At 37.1% G+C, this 22,937-nt stretch overlaps 1 protein-coding gene across 34 annotated transcripts in view; it reads left to right on the forward strand.

The window, feature by feature from the left end:
• LOC138763207 (contactin-4-like) overlaps positions 1-22,937 on the forward strand; it is a 2,221,540-nt gene that overhangs the window by 926,443 nt on the left and 1,272,160 nt on the right. For 6 of the 34 annotated variants that reach the window (XM_069936975.1, XM_069936973.1, XM_069936979.1 and 3 more), the window contains one exon: positions 15-51. The exons of the other annotated variants lie outside the window; for them this stretch is intronic. The gene's annotated coding sequence lies outside the window, so the exon portion shown is untranslated. The remainder of the gene's footprint in view (positions 1-14; positions 52-22,937) is intronic. 34 annotated transcript variants of the gene reach the window in all.

The raw sequence follows: 22,937 nt of genomic DNA on the forward strand, positions 1-22,937 counted from the left end.
AATTTCCCTTTCAGTTCCATCTATTCTAAAGCAAGCAAGTGGAGTTCATAAGTAAGTCTTTAAAATTCTGCAGCGTTCGATAGCTCTTTGCAAATCATGGGTTTAATGGACAGAATTGTATACTGTGCTCTTGGTATCACAAATTTGTTAATTTATGTACATTTCCAACACAATCATCTTGCTCATATCTCAGCCAATGAGTTCTGAACTATCTTATCTAGCTGCCCTGCTATTTTTGGACAACTTTGGAGATGGGTGTCCAAGTCCCTTTATTAGTCTCCATATCAAAGTTTACTAACATTTATCATGCACATCCTTGCTTTTCATTATACTTTTCTAGATTAAAATTAATTTGTAATGCCTATGCACATAATCAGTGCATTGCTGTAGATGCTCCATACCACCCTTGAACTTATTTTATTGTAACCTTTGATGACATCTGCAAATTCATAACTATCCCTCCTGTGATAGTACAGATTCTATCACCAAAGTGTATCTGTACAGATGATAGTGTAGGATAACTGTGATTGGCTGAGAGCGTAGCCACACCTACTGGCAGGTCTTAAAGGATTGTTCCTAGCCAGACCAGGTCATTCTGGACTGGTCGACCTACTTGTGATATGCTCCAGTCTTTTAGTTAATAAAAGCCTTGGTTTGAATCAACAAGCCTTTGGTTCTTTCGACACCCATTACAATTCCATTATGTAACCATTGTCAGAGATCAGAAAAATTCATGGGCCCAACAGAGATCAAATGTATGCAGCTTCATAATTATAAACACATCTTTTGGCTTTTGAATCCAATGTGGTTCCTTAAATAGGATCGCATGGACTAAATTCTGTATCAAGGTAACCAAACTAATTTGTTGCTTGTGTAAGTAATCATGTTGTCATTAGAGAATGAAATGAAGTTGAAGTTAATGGAATTCATGGCAAGTGCTGTTTTGCAGGTTCTCGTCATGCTTGTCAAGTGCACTGGTTAATGCACATTCTGTCCATGCCTCACATAAACATTAATCATAATAACTAATTGATTCAACAAGGGGATTGTCTTTGCTTCAGCTTGCCATACTAGACATCAAGATATTTGGTAGTAAATTTACAAAAATGGTCACATTTTCATCAAAACTAAATAATAGTTTGAAAACCATCCAAAGTGCAATGGGAGGTTTTGTTTCTATCCTTTGAAGCTGGTGAATTGGAATTTTTGAAGCTGTGAAGAATTGTTGTTTTTGTATTCAGTAAATATTATAGTAGGAAAGGTGAAAGGTACATCAGTAGATTTGAAGCTGACCACTTGAAAATTTAAATCTGAGGATATGGTTTCAGACATGTGATTGGCTACTTTGGACTGAGAGCTGTAAACATCTAAAAATCTTTAGTCTTTATTGAATCCCCAAAGTAAAATTCAAGAATGCAACTGCACATTGAGCAGTTGGTATCACCTTTGACAGATTAATTATCTCTCTGGGAAAATATTATGCCAAGTGTTTATCCCACTTTGTGTCAGTGGAAATCTTGGTAATAAAATCTCATACAAACGTAAGTTTGATCAGAACTGTGTCCACTGTTGGAGTGGATTTGTGATCAGTAATTCATTGAGGCCAAAATATGGTAATGTACAATTTGTTCAGGGCTATTTCAAAAAGATAGAGATGATGTCAAAAGGAAGAGAAAGGTATTTTTGATGGGGATCAAAGGTGATGCCTTTGGTATTCAAAATATATTAAAGGAAATAAGATTTGAGACAATGAAAGAGGAGGAGAAAGTGAAATGGGAATATGTGGGGTTTGACAATACACCAAATTCTACAATCAGAATTTCTACTTGTGCATTATTTTGTCCTGTGACAGCATGAGTCAAAGAAAGAAAGATCAAGGTCAGTCAACGTTGAATCATTAGGAGTGCCTGAAGGCAATAATGTGGGAGTGAACTTGATTCTCTGACTTTGCCTTTGTAGACATGAATGAGGTTTGACAAGTGCAAGCCCACATAATTCTATAAGTGGAAAACTTCAAAATCTTGAACACTCCTGCATTCTAAACACACAACTGACCATTTGTTCCAAATCTTATGGTTATTCTTATGGTCAAACTAATGTACAATATCTGCTTTTCAGTGCTCATTTTGACCACTTGGTTTGCCAATAGGAACAAGGCTGGTTGGACCCAGGGGAATGGGAAGAGTGGAATCAGAGCCCACCAGAGATGGTTGAAATAATAATCAAAACTTGCATCAGACTGTCATGAATATGTTTGATGAGTGGCACAGTTTGGGATATTTGGATGAGTGAATGTACTGGAGTTGGATAAAATTAATATCAAGTTGATATCATATTAAGTGACTCAGAATTTTTATGTCTAATTTGTGTGATTTGTCAGATTCCATATTTACTGTCTTATTTAAAAAAAAATCCTCCTCTGACAGGAAAGCTTATCTAATTTAAAAAAGGAGTGTTCCCATGGGAAGTTTTTTTCCCCATATCTTAAGACTAAAGGGCAAAGTCTGATTTTCTGATAATGCACTGGAACTGAGGGAAAGCTGTCTCCATCTTCAGTAACAGATTCAGTGCATAATATATGTTGAAATGACAATCACATAGATGTTTAAATATTTGAGCAAAGATGGGATTCATTCAGGTAAACTGCTATGAATCAAAATCATATGGGTGGTGTGCAAACCAGGCCCAACTAACAGCTAATTGAGATCCATGACAGCTACAAATTCCATATAATCAAAGATCAGATCTTGTTAAGATTGTAATTGATTGTGATGGAGGGGCAAGAAAACAAGACTGATTGTAAAAATGAAACAAGAGAATATTGGTTGTTAACTGGCATAAAACATTGAAAATTGGCAACAGAGCTCAAGGTGCTTCATACTTTTCAAAACATGAATTAGCAAAATTTGAAGATTGGATACAGCACATTAGTTGGAGTAGATCAAGGGCTAATCTGCAATGTTGCCAACTGTTTTGTAAAAGATTGATTTAAAGGATGTAAATGATAGAAAGCTGTGGAAAACTCTTGAGCTAATTGGTGAATGATGACAGTTGAAATCTGCCAGGATAAAAGACGAGAAAGACTTGTTGGGAGTATTGGAAAAGCTATTCTTGAAGATGCAAGAGCCACAGTGATGAAAATGTGAAGATTAGTCATGCAATTGGAAAATGATTGGTGAGATTTTAATCTGGATTTGAGAAAGATTGAGGAAAGTCTCATAGAAATATGTATTTCCCTCTGGTTGTTGGCCTTCCAATTACTCAATTGGATTTGTAATGCAGGACATTCCAACTGATGGATCATTTGAATCAAAGATTTAAAATGGTGATGTTTCAGAGTTGATGAACCAGTCTTTGATGTTTCTTCAGACAGTATCAACATGAACAGTTTCCTGAGTTTTCACTGCTCTCTTGATAGTGATGGTTCCCTTCTAGGGCCTTGCTACAAATTAATGTGACCTCTGTTTTTGAAAATATATATAAATAATTTAGAGCATTTATTTCAAGTTTTTTTGCAAAAGTACAATGATGCTTTGTTTTACTTTCCAATATTATTGTAGAATATCTTAATCTCATATTTTCTTGAATGATTGACTTTACAAGATTTTGGATTAAATAAAAGCTGTATAGTCAAGCATGGCAGAGAATTAAGAAGAAAATTTCAGTTCTGAAAGGATTAGTGTCACATCTGGAGGATTTTGCTTTTGTATTTCATTTCTTGAGAGAATCTGTATGCTTTTGGAAAAAAAATGTCCAGAAGTGACCTTGAGGAAAGGACTGCAATAAAGAAAAGTAGTCTTGCCAAAACTGAACAGGTGGATCATGGTGTACAATTAATATGCACATGTTAGACCTGATGGTGCCAGGGGGATAGCAACATGGCTGCCAAGTCATTGTCATTTTTTTCAGTCCAACAATGATAACTGCATTCTTGGTTTCCTACAGCCATTAACAGGATTCAAATTAGATGAGTGATTACCACCAGTTAAAGTTGGCATTGTGTTTTGCTGTCTTGTACATCTTTAAGTGAAGGTAAACAGAAGGTAAACTAAATTGAAGTATGTTGGCAACCAAACATAATTTGGTTTGCTGGATTGGGGAAGAAAGTAAACAAAAATCATGTACATCACATAATTGCTGATAACGTGATATAAAAATGGTGCCCTGCACTTCAGGTCATTAAGCACCTTCAAGGTGGGACAGATTCCAGTGCTTTGAGTTTGTGATTTTAGATCACTTTTCCATGGTATAATCTCTCTTTACTTTTCACAAAATCAAACTTTCCTGCTTTCTATTTGCATCATCTTGTGTTAACATTACTTTGACAATTCTTTGACTCTCAGCAACTGTTGTTCTAGTCAACAGAAATAATAAAGGTTTTCCTGGTTACTTATCTTGTATTTGTAACAGTATAAGATGTGGCCATTTGGAACATCAGATTTATGCTGACTGCTAAAGGATCAACTCTTCAGTCCACTATCCCCTCTTCTTATTTTCAAGGACCTCTCCATCTCACTTTCTCTCAAATGTACCCATCAAATCCTCTTTAATTCTTGTGATTCTTTTGAATTAAATTGAATATACTTCAATCTTAGAAATAGGGCTAAACTTTATTGTAATGTTTTCCTTTATTTTCTGCAATGGTTGATGTTTCATTGAATGCAAAGCATCATTTTCAAAATCTTTTTTTTTTAAATTTTTTTATTTTTCACACCATAAATCACAATAGCCATGATATACACTTTTTCTTTTTCACACATTTACAGTGACTTTTTCTCCTCCCCCCCCCCTCCCTCCTCCCAAGCCACCCCCCCACCCCCCCCTCTCATCCATTTTAGGTATACAATCTAGGTTGCATTAATTCAGTCAGACAATGTTGTCATTCAACAAAAATACACCAGAAATTCTACTGAGTCCATTCTTTTCTTTCCTTCTCCTTCCATCAACTTAGGTAATGTTTGTCCCCGGTAGGTTTTCGCTATTGTATTTAATGTAAGGCTCCCATACTTGTTCGAATATTTCAATATTATTTCTTAAACTATATGTTATTTTTTCTAATGGAATACATTTATTCATTTCTATATACCATTGTTGTATTTTCAAATTATCTTCCAATTTCCAGGTTGACATAATACATTTTTTTGCTACGGCTAGGGCTATCTTAACAAATCTTTTTTGTGCATCTTCCAAGTCAATTCCAAATTCTTTATTTTTTATGTTACTTAGGAGAAAGATCTCTGGATTCTTTGGTATATTGTTTTCTGTTATTTTATTTAATATCTGATTGAGATCATCCCAAAATTTTTCTACTCTCTCACATGTCCAGATTGCATGAATTGTTGTTCCCCTTTCTTTTTTACATCGAAAACATCTATCAGATACTGTTGGGTCCCATTTATTTAACTTTTGCGGTGTAATGTATAGTCTGTGTAACCAATTATATTGTATCATACGCAGTCTCGTATTTATTGTATTTCTCATCGTTCCAGAACATAATTTCTCCCATGTTTCCTTTTTTATCTTTATATTTAAATCTTGTTCCCATTTTTGTTTAGTTTTACCATTTGTTTCCTCATTCTCCTTTTCTTGCAGTTTAATATACATATTTGTTATAAATCTTTTGATTAACATTGTATCTGTAATCACATATTCAAGGTTACTTCCCTCTGGTAAACTCAAATTGCTTCCTAATTTATCTTTCAAGTAGGATCTCAGTTGGTAATATGCCAGCGCTGTATCTCCAGTTATATTGTACTTATCTCTCATTTGTTCAAAGGATAAGAATCTACTTCCTGAAAAACAATTTTCTATTCTTTTAATCCCTTTTTTTTCCCATTTTCTAAAGGAATGGTTGTCTATTGTAAAAGGGAGTAGCTTATTTTGCGTCAATATTAGTTTTGGCATTTGATAATTTGTTTTATTTCTTTCTACATGAATCTTCTTCCATATATTGAGGAGATGGTGTAATACTGGAGAAGTTCTATGTTGTACCAATTTTTCGTCCCATTTATATAATATGTGTTCAGGTATCTTTTCCCCTATTTTATCTAATTCTAGTCTCGTCCAGTCTGGTTTTTCCCTTGTTTGATAAAAATCTGATAGGTACCTTAATTGTGCGGCTCTATAATAATTTTTGAAGTTTGGCAATTGTAAGCCTCCTTGTTTATACCATTCTGTTAATTTATCTAGTGCTATCCTCGGTTTCCCCCCTCTCCATAAAAATCTCCTTATTATTTTCTTTAACTCTTTGAAGAATTTTTCTGTCAGTTGTATTGGCAATGCCTGAAATAAGTATAGTATCCTTGGAAAAATGTTCATTTTAATACAGTTTATCCTTCCTATCAGTGTTAGTGGTAGCTCTTTCCAATGCTCTAAATCGTCCTGTAATTTTTTCATTAGTGGATTGTAATTGAGTTTATATAATTGGCCTAGATTTTTGTTTATTTGCACACCTAGGTATCTTATTGCCTGCATTTGCCATCTGAATGGGGATTCCTCCTTAAATTTTGAGAAATCCGCGTTATTCATAGGCATTGCTTCACTTTTATTTACGTTTATCTTGTATCCCGACACTTCTCCATATTCCTTCAATTTCTTATATAGTTCTTTTATTGATAGTTCTGGTTCTGTTAAGTACACTATCACATCATCCGCAAATAGACTGATTTTATATTCCCTGTCTTTTATTTTTATTCCTTTTATATTATTATCTATTCTTATCGATTCTGCTAGTGGTTCTATAGCTAGCGCAAACAATAATGGTGATAGTGGGCATCCCTGCCGCGTTGACCTGCTTAAGTTAAATTGCTTTGATACATGTCCATTTACTGTTACTTTCGCTAACGGTCCCTTATATAATGCTTTAATCCAATTAATATACTTCTCCGGTAAACTGAATTTTTGCAATACTTTGAACAAGTAATTCCATTCTACTCTGTCGAAGGCCTTCTCTGCGTCTAAAGCAACTGCTACTGCCGGTGCTTTATTTCCTTCTACTGCATGAATTAAGTTAATAAATTTACAAATATTGTCTGTTGTGCGTCTTTTTTTGATAAATCCAGTTTGGTCTAAATTTACCATTTTCGGTACCTGTTCTGCTAATCTGTTTGCTAATAGTTTAGCTATTATCTTATAATCTGTGTTTAGCAGAGATATTGGTCTATATGACGCTGGTGAGAGTGGATCTTTCCCTTGTTTTAGTATCACTGTAATTATTGCTGTTTTACATGAATCTGGTAAGTTTTGTGTCTCATCAATCTGGTTGATTACATCCAGGAGGGGCGGTATTATTAGATCTTTAAATGTTTTGTAGAATTCTATTGGGAGTCCATCCTCTCCTGGTGTCTTATTATTTGGTAAATTTTTTATTATCTCTTGTATTTCTACTGTTCCAAATGGTTCTGTTTATTTATTTTGTTCCTCTATTTGTAGTTTTGGTAGTTCAATTTTAGTCAAAAATTCATCTATTTTCCCTTCTTTCCCTTCGTTTTCAGTTCGGTATAATTGTTCATAGAATTCTCTGAAGTTTTCCTTAATTTCTTTTGGATTATATGTAATTTGTTTGTCTTTTTTCCTTGTTGCCAATACCATTTTCTTAGTTTGCTCTGTCTTAAGCTGCCATGCTAAGATTTTGTGTGTTTTTTCACCTAGTTCATAATATTTCTGTTTTGTCTTCATTATATTCTTCTCCACCTTATATGTTTGTAATGTTTCATATTTTATTTTTTTATCCGCCAATTCTCTTCTTTTGGTTGTATCTTCCTTTATTGCTAATTTTTTTTCTATGTTTATTATTTCCCTTTCCAACTGCTCTGTTTCCTGATTATAGTCCTTCTTCATCTTGGTTGCATAACTTATTATTTGTCCTCTAATGAATGCTTTCATTGCGTCCCATAGTATAAACTTATCTTCCACTGATTCCGTATTTACTTCAAAGTACATTTTTAATTGTTTTTCAATAAATTCTCTAAAATCCTGTCTTTTAAGTAGCATGGGGTTTAATCTCCATCTATACATTCTTGGAGGGATGTCCTCTAGCTTTACTGTCAGTATTAAGGGTGAATGGTCCGATAGCATTCTCGCTTTATATTCCGTTTTTCTTACTCTATCCTGCATACTAGCTGATAACAAAAATAGGTCTATTCTTGAGTATGTTTTATGTCTAGTCGAGTAGTATGAGTATTCCTTTTCTTTTGGGTTTTGTTTCCTCCATATGTCCACAAGTTTCATTTCTTGCATTGATTTAATTATAAATGTGGTTACTTTGTTCTTCCTGTTAATTTTTTTCCCCGTTTTATCCATATTTGGATCCAAATTCAGATTGAAATCCCCTCCTATTAGTATGTTCCCTTGCGTATTAGCTACCTTCAAAAAGATATCTTGCATAAACTTTTGATCTTCTTCGTTAGGTGAATATATATTAAGTAGATTCCAAAGCTCCGAATATATCTGACATTTTATCATAACATATCTCCCTGCTGGATCTATTATTTCCTCTTCTATTTTAAATGGCACATTTTTGCTAATTAATATAGCCACTCCTCTTGCTTTTGAATTATACGATGCTGCTGTTACATGTCCTACCCAATCTCTCTTTAATTTCTTGTGCTCCAATTCAGTTAAGTGTGTTTCTTGGACAAATGCTATATCTATTTTTTCCTTTTTCAGTAAATTTAGTAGTTTCTTCCTTTTAATTTGGTTATGTATTCCATTAATATTTAAAGTCATATAGTTCAGCGTAGCCATTTTATATTTTGTTTATCTTCTCTTTCCGTTTTTCCCTCATTACCTTTCCTCCTTTTCCATTTCTGTTTTCTTATTTTCAACTCTTTACCAGACAATATTCCTACAACATCCAACATTTTCCTTATTCTCCTATTTCTATCTTCTTTATCCCCAATCTCCCCTTCCCCTCCTGAGTTGTCCTTTATCCCTTGTCGGACAACCACATCTCCCCTCTCCATTTGGATTTGCGAATCCACTCGCAAGCGTCAACTGATTTTGCAGTGACCGCTCTTTTCCCCCACCCAGCCCCCCCCAGAAAAGATTTCACTTTTCATATGTCACAAAGGTCACTCTTTTAATTCCCTCCTTATTCTCTCTATTCCATTACCTTCCCTTATTAATTCTTGTCTATACTATCTATGTTTTCCTCTAATTACAGATACTTTCACGTATGCCCATTGTCTCTATTCACTCTTATACCTCTTTACCCGCATACATATCAATCGTGGTCATTTTTACCCTCATTACCCGTCTTCATCCCTCAGTCTATTTTTGTCTTTACCCACATACATATCAATCATGATCATTTTTACTCTCATTACCCGTCTTCATCCCTCAGTCTATTTTTGTAATTGTTCTGCAAATTTTCGTGCTTCTTCTGGATCCGAGAACAGTCTGTTTTGTTGTCCTGGAATAAATATTTTCAATACCGCAGGATGCTTCAGTATAAATTTATATCCTTTCTTCCATAAAATCGCTTTTGCTGTATTGAACTCTTTTCTCTTCTTTAGGAGTTCAAAGCTTATATCTGGATAAATGAAGATTTTTTGCCCTTTATACTCCAGTGGTTTGTGGCCCTCTCTTACTTTTTCCATTGTCTTCTCCAGTACCTTTTCTCTTGTAGTATATCTTAGGAATTTTACTACAATAGATCTTGGTTTTTGTTGTGGTTGTGGTTTAGGGGCCAATGCTCTATGTGCCCTTTCTATTTCCATTTCTTGCTGTAGTTCTGGACATCCTAGGGCCTTAGGGATCCATTCTTTTATAAACTCCCTCATATTCTTGCCTTCTTCATCTTCCTTAAGGCCCACTATCTTTATGTTATTTCTTCTGTTATAATTTTCCATTATATCTATTTTTTGGGCTAGTAATTCTTGTGTCTCTTTAGTTTTTTTTATTAGATTCCTCCAATTTCTTTTTTAAGTCTTCTACCTCCATTTCTGCTGCTATTGCCCGTTCTTCCATCTTGTCCATTTTTTTCCCCATTTCTGTTAAGGTCATATCCATTTTATTTATTTTCTTTTCTGTGTTGTTTATTCTTCTTCTTAAATCATTGAATTCCTGTGTTTGCCATTCTTTAAATGACTCCATGTATCCTCTAACAAGAGCAAGTATATCCTTTACCTTGCCTTTCCCTTTATCTATTTCACTGTATTCTTCCTCTTCTTCTTTCTCTGGGTTGGCCATCTGTTGTTTCTTTGATGCCCTTTCCTCCTCTTCTTTCTTGTTTCCATTGTCTTCTGTGGTCTCTTCTTGCTGCAGGTGTTCTGCAGCTGTCGTTGCCGGCTGTGGAGATCGACTCCCCAGCTGGTCCCCCCTCCCGTCGGTGTGTTTTTTTTCATGCGCGGTTGCGCACTTTTACTCGGCTCTATGAGCCATTGATGTAGTTCTTTTTCCACCGACCTGAGGTAGTGGGCTCCTCTATCCACAGCGGGCCTCTTCGGACAGGTAAGGCCTTCACCTTTTTCCTCCGTTGTCTTCTCTTCCTCTCTTCTTTCCATTGATTTTGATTTTTCTCCTTTTGTCTCCATCTTCTTTCCACCTTTATACTCACTTTTCTTTAACTTGTATTTCTGTGCCTTTGTATTTTCTCTTGTTTTTCCCGACTTTTCTGGAGAGGGCTGGAGTTCACCGTCCGGCCACTACTCCATCACTTTCATTTTTACTCCATCATTTTCAAAATCTTCATGAATTCAAAGTGCTCTGCTCAACAAAAGACGCTTTGCCAGAGCTCTTCAAGCTGCACATTGCACACATTTGTTGGCTTTTACTCATACACACCATCAGTCATCAAGTAAATGTGGCAATTTATTTTTGAGTGGAGGGCACATGTCTGAAATTGTTTTCCATTTGCATAACATGAATGAGTGTGTGTACAAAATAAAGATATTTGTACGGTCCTATTAATAGAGTTCAAAAAAAGGTGATTAATTATCATCTTGTCTTGTGTAAAAGTAATGTGGTACAATTATTTCAGATGATAGCATTTGTTTTAAGCACTCACTTTCCTCTGGCAGTGAATGTCACAACAATGCAATGAAGTTATGTCATTTGCAAATATCAATATAAACTATAGATGCACCGCTTTTCTTTTTGACATCATGTTTTTTTATATCTCTCTCCCCTGGAATGATGTATTGCATTAGAAAAGGTGAAAATTAGAAAATTCAACAGGAACAAAGTGCAGGTGATAATCACAAATATTCTGTGAACTACACATGCAGCAATTTGACTTTAACAATTTGTCCAGGTAACCATAACAAACTGGGAGGACAAGATATTGTCCTTTATAATGGAACTTAGTGGATGGATGAATAACAAAGCATTTTAATTGCTTCAATTATTGTATTAAATACTTACATAATTTAAATCGTAGTAAACAAGTTGAAAATCTATAAATTGCAGATGCTGGAAATCTCACTAAATCTTGAGCAAAGGATTTTAATGGTTATTACCTCAGCCTGGAGGTAGCTGACAGTTCAAAGGTTAAGCCTGTTTGTCAGTGAGACATAGATCAGTGAGACATAGATCAGTGAGGTTCATGTAAGATCTCATGTCTACTGCATTGTATGATTTCTCATATCATTGTAATCCAAGCTTTATGATTCTCAGTTTAAATACTTCAAGAAAAGAAGATAAAGCCAGAATATCTTTTTGTTCATTGTTTAATAAGAAATGCAAGATTTTTTGAATGTGAGAATATAGGACTGAAATGACTTTGGTCGTGATACGAAACTGCATGGTGACACATGAATAAATGCTATACAGGTACACGATCCTTTATCCAGAACCCTTGGGGGGGACAGTGTGTTCGGAATTTCGGAATTTTCTGGATTTCAGAAAGCCAGATTTAAGCCCACCTGAATTGTGCTGCGGTATCCACCCCCACCCCTTCCAGTCACGCTGCCATCTCCCTCCCCCACCTCGCCCACCCGACTCGTGCTGCCATTCTCCCCCACCCACCACTTGCGCTGCTGTTCTTCCCCCCCCCCCCCCCCACGACTCATGCTGCCGGTTCTTCCCCCCCGACTCACACTGCCTGTCTCTCCCCCTCACCCGCCCGACTCGCGCTGCCGGTCTCTCTCCCTCACTCGCCCAACTCGTGCTGCTGATCTCTCCCCCTCACCCCCGACTCGCGCTGCCAGTCTCTCCCCCTCGCCCCCAACTTGCGCTGCCTGACTCTCCCCCTGGCCCGCCTGACTTGCGCTGCCATCTCTCTCCCCGCTTGCTGGATTTTGGAGCTTTCTGGATTTTAGATGTCCAGATAAAAGATAGTGTACCTGTCCAAGAATTAAGACCATTTATTAGAGGTATTAAAGGCCAGCTCATGCAATTCAAATGTTCTACTGCAGAAAAAATTGACAAATAGAACTAAATAACATGTATATGCTGGAAAGGCAGCTCTTGTACCATATACTTTATTTTTAAGCAGTTCTTGAACATGTACTTCACTGTCAACCCTCATTTGCCCTCTGTTCATGTGGTTTCATCAATAAATATGGGTTGTTCACGAATTCAGTCAACAGTGATGTTTAATTGCATACATCTAATTAACAGGTTTTGAATTTATGGATTTTTTTTCCCTTGCTGCCCACTTGTAATCAGTTTGGTTGTCTGGTGCAGCACAATAAACTCATCAGTCATTTCAAATTTGAATTGCCGCCAACAAAAAAGCACAACGGCAACTATTCAAAAACGGCTTGAGACTTCTGGAAGTGAAATTAACTGATGTACATCTGCTAACCTATGAAGTGCAAGGAATCAATGTATTGAATGGAGATTTACTATTGGGCAAACCATTTCCTCTTAAGTTTAGAGGCAGGGTTTAATTGAAACTGACTGGGGACAATGAGCAGCACCTGTTTTACATGTCCCAGATGAGAAAGTTTTGGTTATGGAAACAATAACATTCACCACAAGGTGATTATATTTGAGCAATGCAATCTGGACATGGATCACTTCAGCAATTATCTAAGAGCATCTGGAGATTATGCAGCCATCCTGTAGTTGTTGCTTGTGCTGCTATATTCTGTCCAAACAATCTGTTATCATTGGAAAGTTATTGACAGTTATGATTTTTGCAGATGGAAGAATCAGGGAATGAAGATGAGGATTATCCAACTGAGACAATATGTTGTAAACCAACAGAAAGTGACAATTGCTCATACAGGAGCTCTCCAACTGAAAAACTTATTGAGAACTTCCTAGCCCCCCTCATTCGCATGCACATGTGCAGTTGCTCCAGTGCTCTCCCACATATCCTTTCTACCTCCACTAATTAAGTTTGTTCAATATGCTGTGGCCTGGATCCCATCTGACACTTGCTCCTGCTTAACCATCTCCTCCACTTCTGACATCACACAGTCACTCTGAGACCCCTATTGCCTCAAATTTATACTGTTAATTTGTGCATTCATATTCTCATGTCCTTCCACGATGGATTTAAAGATTTCTAATGATCACGGAATGTGAGAAATCAGGAACAGAATCCTCGAAGTTGAATGATCAGCCATGAAAATATTGAATGATAAAGCAGGCTCAAATTGGTGAATAACCTTCTCCTGCTCATAAGCTACCTGTTTGTTTTGTTGGACCTTGGTTAAATGTTGTATTTATGAAGAAGGCATTGCAGAGCATGTGCAGAGCAGTAAGACAAAGACTTTACTTAGACTGTTCTCCTTAGGTCCCTGGAACAAGACTTAAACCCATAAATGTTGAATCACACATGCATGTGGTAACAGAATCAAGGTTGATGCTATTCACTTTTTGAATTCACCCAGGCAAATAAGATCATTCAGCATCAGGATCTGTATGCAATTAGACTCTCAATGTTTCAATATCTAAAGCCCTGTCTGATGGTCCTGAACACCCAGTTGTTAAAATTACAGTGGTGTGAATGCTATACAAATACAGTGAGCAATGCTTGGCTGACATTTTAATCTCTAAATTGTTCTTTCCGTTCATTAGGATTAGGGTTGATTTGGGGGCAGAATTAAATCGACAACTTTTAATTATGAATTGCAACAATCAGCAATAAATAGGTTGTAGGACCATTTAATCCATAACAAAAAAATGGAATGACTGCATAGAAAACAAAACTTTATTTTCGTATTGTTAAGATGGATACAGATCATCTGTGGCACGAAACTGAAAAATGACTGAAAGTTAGACTAACCACAGTCGATCCAAATTAAACTCAAGGTCCTATATTTTATTCTTCCAGACTTGATTTGGTCCATATCATTGAAGCTCATCTCAACCTACTAACGAAGCATTCATCCACTTGTCCCACATTTGTGCATCCACATTCTCCATGCACAACTCTGTGTACAATGTTTAAAACTTGATGGGTTCAGCTCTAAAAATCTGGTGAATCTGTCTGATCCATCTTGAGCGCAAAGATATTTAAAATATGACCCAGCCTGAATTCTGCATGCACAGACTTGGTTCGGAGAGACAGGTTCTAGTAGCCACGCTGCACTTCAAGTTCAAAAGGTCATGCAGCATAAAGCAGCTGTTACAGCAATAAACCCTTCAGCATCTACGCTAATTCAGCACAAGGGAGCCATTTCCTGCTCTGCCACCTTTTGAGCTTCAATGAATACATCACTGAAATGTTAGCTGGAACTTGCATTGCAGACTTCTATGATAATAAACAGGAATTATTTGAGAGATAGGTGTGATACAATGGAGTTTTTCTCAAGTACTCTTTTATTTGCAAATTCAGTATGTTCAATACTAAACCTGCCTTTTTTATTTTCAACTAATATTCAAATAGTGAATGATTACAAACAATCCACATGGCATAATTGTTAAAAAGCACTTTCAGCCTAAATACTTAATTTTCATTGGTTGCAGTGACTTCAATTGAAATGAAAGTCTTTGGCTGAGCAGTTTTACTGTGGTACAAAATCTTGCAAGTAGCTCTTTTCCACGGTTGAGTAAAGTTTGACAGAGACAAGTGTATTGAGCAAGGATGCAATTTGTCATTCCCTCCATTAATAGACTCAGTTGTATATTCAGGAAATGTTCCTATTTGAAAAGTACAACTCAGACATTGCAAAATAAATGTTATCTCATTGTATTTACTGGAGAGGTAACCATTGTAAATATTTTCTTGGGTCATCCCTTAGGATTGAGCTTGACTTGTGATCATTGTGAGTTCTGTCACAGTTGATGTCAATGTGAGAACCTAAGACTCTTCCACAAATAGGACAGGAAGTGCCCACTGGGGCAGGCGGGTAGATGGTGTGTGCAATAGTGCACTGATTTTGCCTCTTACACAGGGCTTCTTCATGCTCCTGGTGCATGCACAAAATTCTCAGTACCGTCCAGATGCTCCTTCTCCACTTTGAGCAGTCACAGACTAAGGATTCCCAGGGATTGGCTGATGCCTGATGCTTTTTGAGGATCTTTTGTACACATCCTTGAATCTTTTTCTTTGTTGCTCAGTGATGTCATAAAAGTTTGTAATAGATTGTCTGTTTTGGGAGGCGAGTGTTAAGCAATGTAAGCCACAAGGCTTGACCATCCAGGACAAAGAAGCCTCCTTGCTTGGCACCTTCATAACTAGTATTACTCCACAAAGCTATGTTTCTCAAACCCGCAACTTCTAACACTGGGAAGGAATAAAGCAATGGGTAATAATAACACATGCAATTTCCCCTTCATGTTGACCAGAGTCCAGACTTGGAAATAAGACATGCTTTATCTTGGAACCCTTGGAACACTCTCCAAAACAGAAAAGTGGATAGATCTTTACAAGAAGATCTGCATTAGTTCAAGAACGAGACTCACAATGACTTCCTTGAGAACAATTAAAGATGATCAATAAATATTGGACTTCCTGGAAACACCCTGATCCGAGAACATTAATAATGAAAAAATACATTAGTTCAAGAAGAAATATGAAAGAACCTGTCAACAACACAATGTCCATGATAAAATGAGGTATCACCTTGGTGAAATTGCAGAACAAACAATGTGCAGGTGAAACAACAAAAGCAACATGGAGAGTATTAATTCATCAGTTAATAAATGATCCAGCTCAAATCTCAACAGTCCAGTTGGAATAAATCATTAATTGAGGATGATTGATCAAGAGATAAAAGAAGGCAGCCCATAAACATTCCGTCTCTCAGTGATTGTTGAGCTCAGCATGACTTCAAAAGCTAAGGCTGACGCTGTTGCATTCACCTTTCATCAAAAACACCAAGTGGCATAAGGTTGGAAAGAAGATAGCAGAAGATTTTATATATAAATGGAATTCAAAATTAATTTTGGGCCTTAGAGAAGCCCCCTTGTTAAAACATATGATTAATATTTGCAATAAAATAAATTATCAAATTGGGACTAAAGGGGGCCTATCTCCTAAAACACTTCTAGCTTAAAATAGGTTTATTTATTTTACAATGGATAATAAAGTCCTGAACACCTCATCCCAAAAAGGAATCAGGTGTTTTGAGGACTGTTATGAGCAGGGCACTTAAGGTCAAGTGATCAATTAAAAACCAAGTATGGCGTCACTAATTATACTGCTATTTTCAATTAATATCTTATTTAAGGGACAAATTGGACCCAATGATGACCTTACTGCAGTGCAGTGAAGTAGAGATTCTGGGTGGAAAGCGGACTACGAGGAAATAGAGTTCAAAAGCGTATTTCCTACTTCAAATGGACATCCCAAAACAGGAGTTACATAAATCTAGTCAAAGATGGGAGACAGGTTTGGGTGTACTGACTGATGAATAAAGATGGTCCAACTTGTATCAGGACAGCATGACCAATACTAATAATGCAAGATATAGAGTGGCACAAAAAAATTACACAAATTAAAATCAGAAATATCAGATTAATGTTTTAGAAGTGGTGAAGAAAGAGGAACCATTTTGCATTCAACCTGGTCATGTTCCAAGATAAGGCCTTTCTGGGAAGATTTGGAAAATTATCTCGAACAAATCAAACAGATTGGATTTATACAGATACTGAGTTTATATTGTTTATATTGGGAAATATAGCAGATGTAATTCCTCAAATGAGGCTGTTGTGCAATAAGCATTTCAGTAACTGCGCCATTGCAAAGTGAAATGAGAACAGGAAAGAAGTGCAGGAATCAGCTTTTTGTGAGCAACATCATTGATCTACAATCTCAATTCCATTTTGCTGAACTGTTCCTATATTCTTGGCTTGTTTGATCCAAAAATCTTGAATGCACTTCATGGCTGAGCATCCACATCCTCTGAAGGTAGTAGCCACCTCCAAAGTTCTATGCACTTCTGGAGAAAATAGCATCCCACCAAGATAAAGTGAAATGGTATAATTCAAAACTGATGAAAATGCTTGTTTGTTTTATAGTCTGTTAAAACAAAATCATTTTCACCCTCGAGTTAGGAGAACCAACATGTACTTTTGTGAAGTAACTACATTCTGACTCGAGATGGCAGAGGTCGACAGCATCGAGTCCACGCTGCTGAAGATCCAGCTGCGCTGGATGGGTCACGTCTCCAGAATGGAGGACCATCGCCTTCCCAAGATCGTGTTATATGGCGAGCTCTCCACTGGCCACCGTGACAGAGGTGCACCAAAGAAAAGGTACAAGGACTGCCTAAAGAAATCTCTTGGTGCCTGCCACATTGACCACCGCCAGTGGGCTGATAACGCCTCAAACCGTGCATCTTGGCGCCTCACAGTTTGGCGGGCAGCAACCTCCTTTGAAGAAGACCGCAGAGCCCACCTCACTGACAAAAGGCAAAGGAGGAAAAACCCAACACCCAACCCCAACCAACCAATTTTCCCCTGCAACCGCTGCAATTGTGTCTGCCTGTCCCGCATCGGACTTGTCAGCCACAAACGAGCCTGCAGCTGACGTGGACTTTTTACCCCCTCCATAAATCTTCGTCCGCGAAGCCAAGCCAAAGACATTCTGACTAAACAGAAATATTCATGATTTAAATCAATGAGATTTTATTTTATATTACATTCAAATGACTTTCCATCTTTTAATTCCCAAGGATAAAGAAAACATGACTTAGCTTAATTAGTGTTCTTGCAGTTAAAACAGAAAAACAAAAACTATCTGTGCTGACCAATAATTTAATATCTTTGGTAACAGGCAAGCGTCTTTTCAAGGTTATATTTTATGCAGTGACATGGAAAGTATTCTCAATTGCTACATCTGGCTTTAGTACAACTGATGTATTAGTTCTAAACCACCAATGTGGGAATTTTATAATGTGTTATTATACCCAAGATGTAGAATGAGGGCATCATTGCCAAATCAAGGTCATTCCTTTTGCATTTTAATCATTGTAACTTGTGAACATATGTTTAAAAGGCTATATTTGTTTTGAAAATGCATGATATTTTGCATATTCCAATATAATTTCATACTGTATATGCTTTGCCATATCAGTGTGTGAATCTCTCCTGTCAGCAATAATGGCTAATTTAAAATGACAGCAATGTTCATCTTACTGAAGCTAGTAGAAATACGAGGATATCCTGAATGTAAATTACTTTTAAGTGCAGGAGAGAAAATCTTACAACTTACCTTTATTCCAATTAACGAGATTGGTGCAAATTTGTAAATATAGCACCGGATGTTTCCACTGCAGATAAGGCAAGTAATGTATCAATATAGGATATATAGGGGATAGAGGGAAGATTTCTTTTTGCTGGAAAGCTGCTGGAATGTGGCACGTCTGCGGGTTGAGGTGGAGAACATCTGCCTTTGAGGTAAATGGAGAAAACAATTGGAGGGAGATGAGTGAAGCATAAAAAAGAGTTAAATGAAGAGTGGAAAGAGAATTGTGGGAAGTATAAACTTGGATCGCTTGGGGTGAGTGATCTGGTTCAGTTCTGTAAACATTTTATCATGCGTTGTAATTTTTGTTCTCCTCTTCATGGTTGGTACATCATAACTTCTGTTTGAACTTGACACACAGAATTGCCCACTATCACTAATTTTGTGATGCTATATCAATGCTCATGGAGAATCTTTAATTTGTTCATCATATTTCCCAAACACTGAATTGTTGTTTCAATCTTCACAGTTTCTTGAAAGTATCCCCATTATCTTAATAAAGTTTAAAAAAAAAAGGAGTTGTCCATTTAGCCCTTTGAGGTTGCTCCGTCATTCATGGTTGATCAATGGCCTCTAATGTTATTTCAAGTGCAATTTGCTCAACCATCAATTCCCTTAATGTCCAAATTTCCTGAATATCCAGCCATCCAGTCGACTGCTGTCAACCCTGTATGACCTGTTAGCAGCTCGTTGAGGGAGCCGACACTGCTTTTATTTGAAATCCTGAGACCTTGGGTCTGCACTCAAGATGGCGGCACTTATTAAATGGCAGCACCCATGAGGGGCTGCAGACTCTGGGGAAGTGGAGGACAGGAGCAGGACAGTGGAGGATGGGATGATCCCTCCTGTCTGAGAGGGAAAAGTGGAAGAGATGACCCACAGGGACAGTGACAATGGTGGCAGACCAGTGAGGGGGCTCTTCAGCTGAGGGACCAGTGCAAGCGGTGGGCTGCTGGTTATTCAAGGCAAGGAACTCACAGAGGCTGTGGGCTGCTGTGGGCTGCTGTGGGCTGCTGGAGTCTGCTGTCAGGAGACTGGTGCTGGGCTGCAGACTGATAGAGACTGCCTTGAAACTGGCTGGAGGGGTACCAGGTATTGGATCCAGGATGTGAGGAGGTGCCAAGGGCACTGAAGGGTTTCTTACTTGGTGACTCGGTGGGGGGGGGGGGGGTGTAGGGCACTCTCCTTTCCTTTTCTCTCTCTCTAACTGTAAGTCTGACTGTAAGTCACACTGTAAGAGACGCTAGCCAATTCCTGCCGGTGGCTAATCTGTTTGCTTTGCAGCAGGCAAAAAGAAATTTCATGTAATGTGACACTGTTATATTACTATGACAATAAAATGAATCTTAAATCTTGATCTTGAATCTATTTCTGTTATGAATGTAATCAATGACACTGCTTCCATAGTCCTCTGGGTAAAATATTCCAAAGTTTTATCACAGGGCATTTCCTTAATAATCTCCTCATTCACAGCTTTCTCCCTCAAGTCAACACGATCAGAATCTGTCTTTTGGAGCTCAATTAACTCTTTCCTTGACAAAGACAAATCATGACTCTCACATTTAACCTGCTCCTTCTTGACTAGTTCAGAAGTATTGGGCAAGTCTCTATCAACTGGATCTTCCTCTGCTCTCATCATTTTCTTAGAAAAATACCCTGTTACAGCTCATGGAGGATATAAATCACAATATTCGTCAACCTCATCCTTACTAGGCTTATTTGTTGATCTCAAAACTGACCCAACTTTATCCTCAGCCAAATCATTCCCAAATAAAAATGAGACTCCTAGTAGATAACTCCTAGTAGAACAGGAGTTCTACTAACAAATTCTATTAACAAATTCTGAATTCAACACTATTTTGTGCAGAGATATTGAATCTGCATCTCTTCCAACACCTCTAATCAAAGTCATTTCTCTTGTGTTCGTCTTTTCATCAAGAGTTAAAACATTTTCCAAAAAGTAACTGGGTAGCCCCAGTATCTCTAAGAATTTTAACTGGAACCTTGGAATTTCCATCCTTTATGGAAACCAAGCCCTCTGACACAAAAGGTTTGAATACATCCATAACATCGTTTCCAGGTATGGAACATCTATTCTCATTAAATTCAACTGTCTGAATACACAATTCTGATCTCTCATCTTTTTTTCAACACTAAATAATTTGCAAGAACGTATTCAAGTTTATTATAAAAATTACATACAAATCCAGAAGTTCTGAACTTTACCACCTCACCTTCATCATATTCTACCCAGACTTACTACCCAGAATTTCAGGCTTACTAGTCTGCTCCACATTAACCTTCTGAAAAGGCTTCCTATACTGAAATTTGTTTTGTGAATCAGGGCATATTCATCTGCTAACCTCACCGTTTGTGGCCACGTCTGCACATCTTTCTCCTCCAGGAGTAATTTGATCTCATTGGGAACACACCTTTTAATTGCCTCAATTAGTATCAATTCTCTTAATTTGCAGAAATAATTTATTCCTTTTGAGGTGCACCAACGGTCAAAACATACAGATTTTCCTAGAGCAAAATCTATATAAGATTGGTTCCATGTTTTCACCAAACTCCTAATTTTTTGTCTATGTGCTTCTGGAACCAACTCATACATTTTTAATACTGCTTGTTTAACAGCATCATAAGTTGCCACTTCCTCTGTAGTCAAACTAGAGGATGCAATTTGGGCTTTTCCCTTCAATACACTTTGGAGCATAAGAAGCCATTTTTCTTTTAGCCATCTTGAGTTCTCAGCAACCTTTTCAAAATGCTGCAAATATGTATCTATATCTCCCTCATCAAAAGGAGGAACTAAATTTACCTTTTTACTCTTCTGCTTTTAATTTTCTCCACACAGGAGTTATAGCCTCAATTTTCTTACCTCCATCCATCTCAATTTTTAAATTTTCTAATTGAGACTGTCTGTGCCTTTCCAAGCCATATTTTCTTTATCTTTCATCATCCTCCCTCTGTTTTTCAGTTTCCTCGGCCTCATATTTTTGTTTCTGCAATTCAAACTCCTGTTTTTCTCTTTCTTCTTCCACCCTCAATTACTCCAATTCCAATTGCAATTTAAAATATCTATCTTCCAGAAAATTGTCTCTTTCTCAATAAATTTTCCTCACCTATATAATATTTCACCATAATCCTCTGTATTTGTATTTTCTTCATCCAATGTTTGACTTTAGCCAGCGTTAATTCCTTTGCAATGACCAAACATTCCTCTTTTCTTTTTTCTCTGCAGCTCTGCAGGTAATGGGTGTAACAAAAATATACTAACATCCATTGCTGCTGTGTTTCCACACATACAAGCTTTAAATTAGCTTGTAAAAACTAATTAACTAATAAATCACAAAAAATTCTAAAAGTCTACGATCCCAAAACTCCAAATATTTCAATCTGAAAGGATGATCCCCCATTTTGTTATGATCCCAGAGGACCCCAAAACCCAGCAGCAATAGAAATTCACCAAGACAAATAGTTACTGAAACAAAAGTTGCTTTTAATTTTCTTTAAACATAAAAACAGGATTAAACTTTAACTTATCACTATTAACCTTCTAATTCTAAGCTGAAGTGTATGTAATGTGTATATGTTCAGGAAAGTTCTTTGCTTTAATAGTCCAATCATTCACTTCTCATTTCTCCAAGTTCACCGGTATCAGGCAATTCTTATACTATGCACAGAATTTAACATAAATGAATTTTCACCAGGCTATGATGCTTAAAGGTAAATGGTTACTGCTCAGGAAGGTTCTTGTGGGTTTCAGAGATATATTTATTGTTATTGGACACACACAAACTAATTTCCACCAATCAGTCACTTCAGCGTCTTGCTGAAGAAACTTGCCCCATCGTGGGTTTTCCAAATGATAACCTCTTTTACCAGGTCACCACAGAGTTCCTCTTGTTTCAAGAGAAGGATTTTCAACAGGCTGAACTCAGAACTCACAACCAGTATTTAAAATGGGGTTTTAAACAAGACTGCCAGCTTGCCATGTTGCAGCCTCAAAAGCCATTGTAGAACTGACCTCTCTCTCTCTCTAAGAGAAGAATCCTGTTTTCCTTCCTCCAGAACCAGAACCCCTTCCAAGGCTCCAAATCCAATCCTTGAAAGATCTTTATCAGCACTTGAGCCTGGACTCTTACATTTGCACCTGGTTCTGAAGTTCTTTCTCAAAGTAGTTCCATTGTCTTTGCAACATCACTGGTGCCTGAATATCTAGCTTCAGGCAAAGCTCTTGCATTTTAAATAAGATGTGCTTTTTAACTCTGTGAAGTGACCTACACTGAACCACCACAATCTATCTCTGTAAAAGATATATTTATATATAATATATGTAATATAACCC

This window comes from Narcine bancroftii, chromosome 5 (genome assembly GCF_036971445.1).
Source record: "Narcine bancroftii isolate sNarBan1 chromosome 5, sNarBan1.hap1, whole genome shotgun sequence".
Lineage (NCBI taxonomy): Eukaryota > Metazoa > Chordata > Chondrichthyes > Torpediniformes > Narcinidae > Narcine > Narcine bancroftii.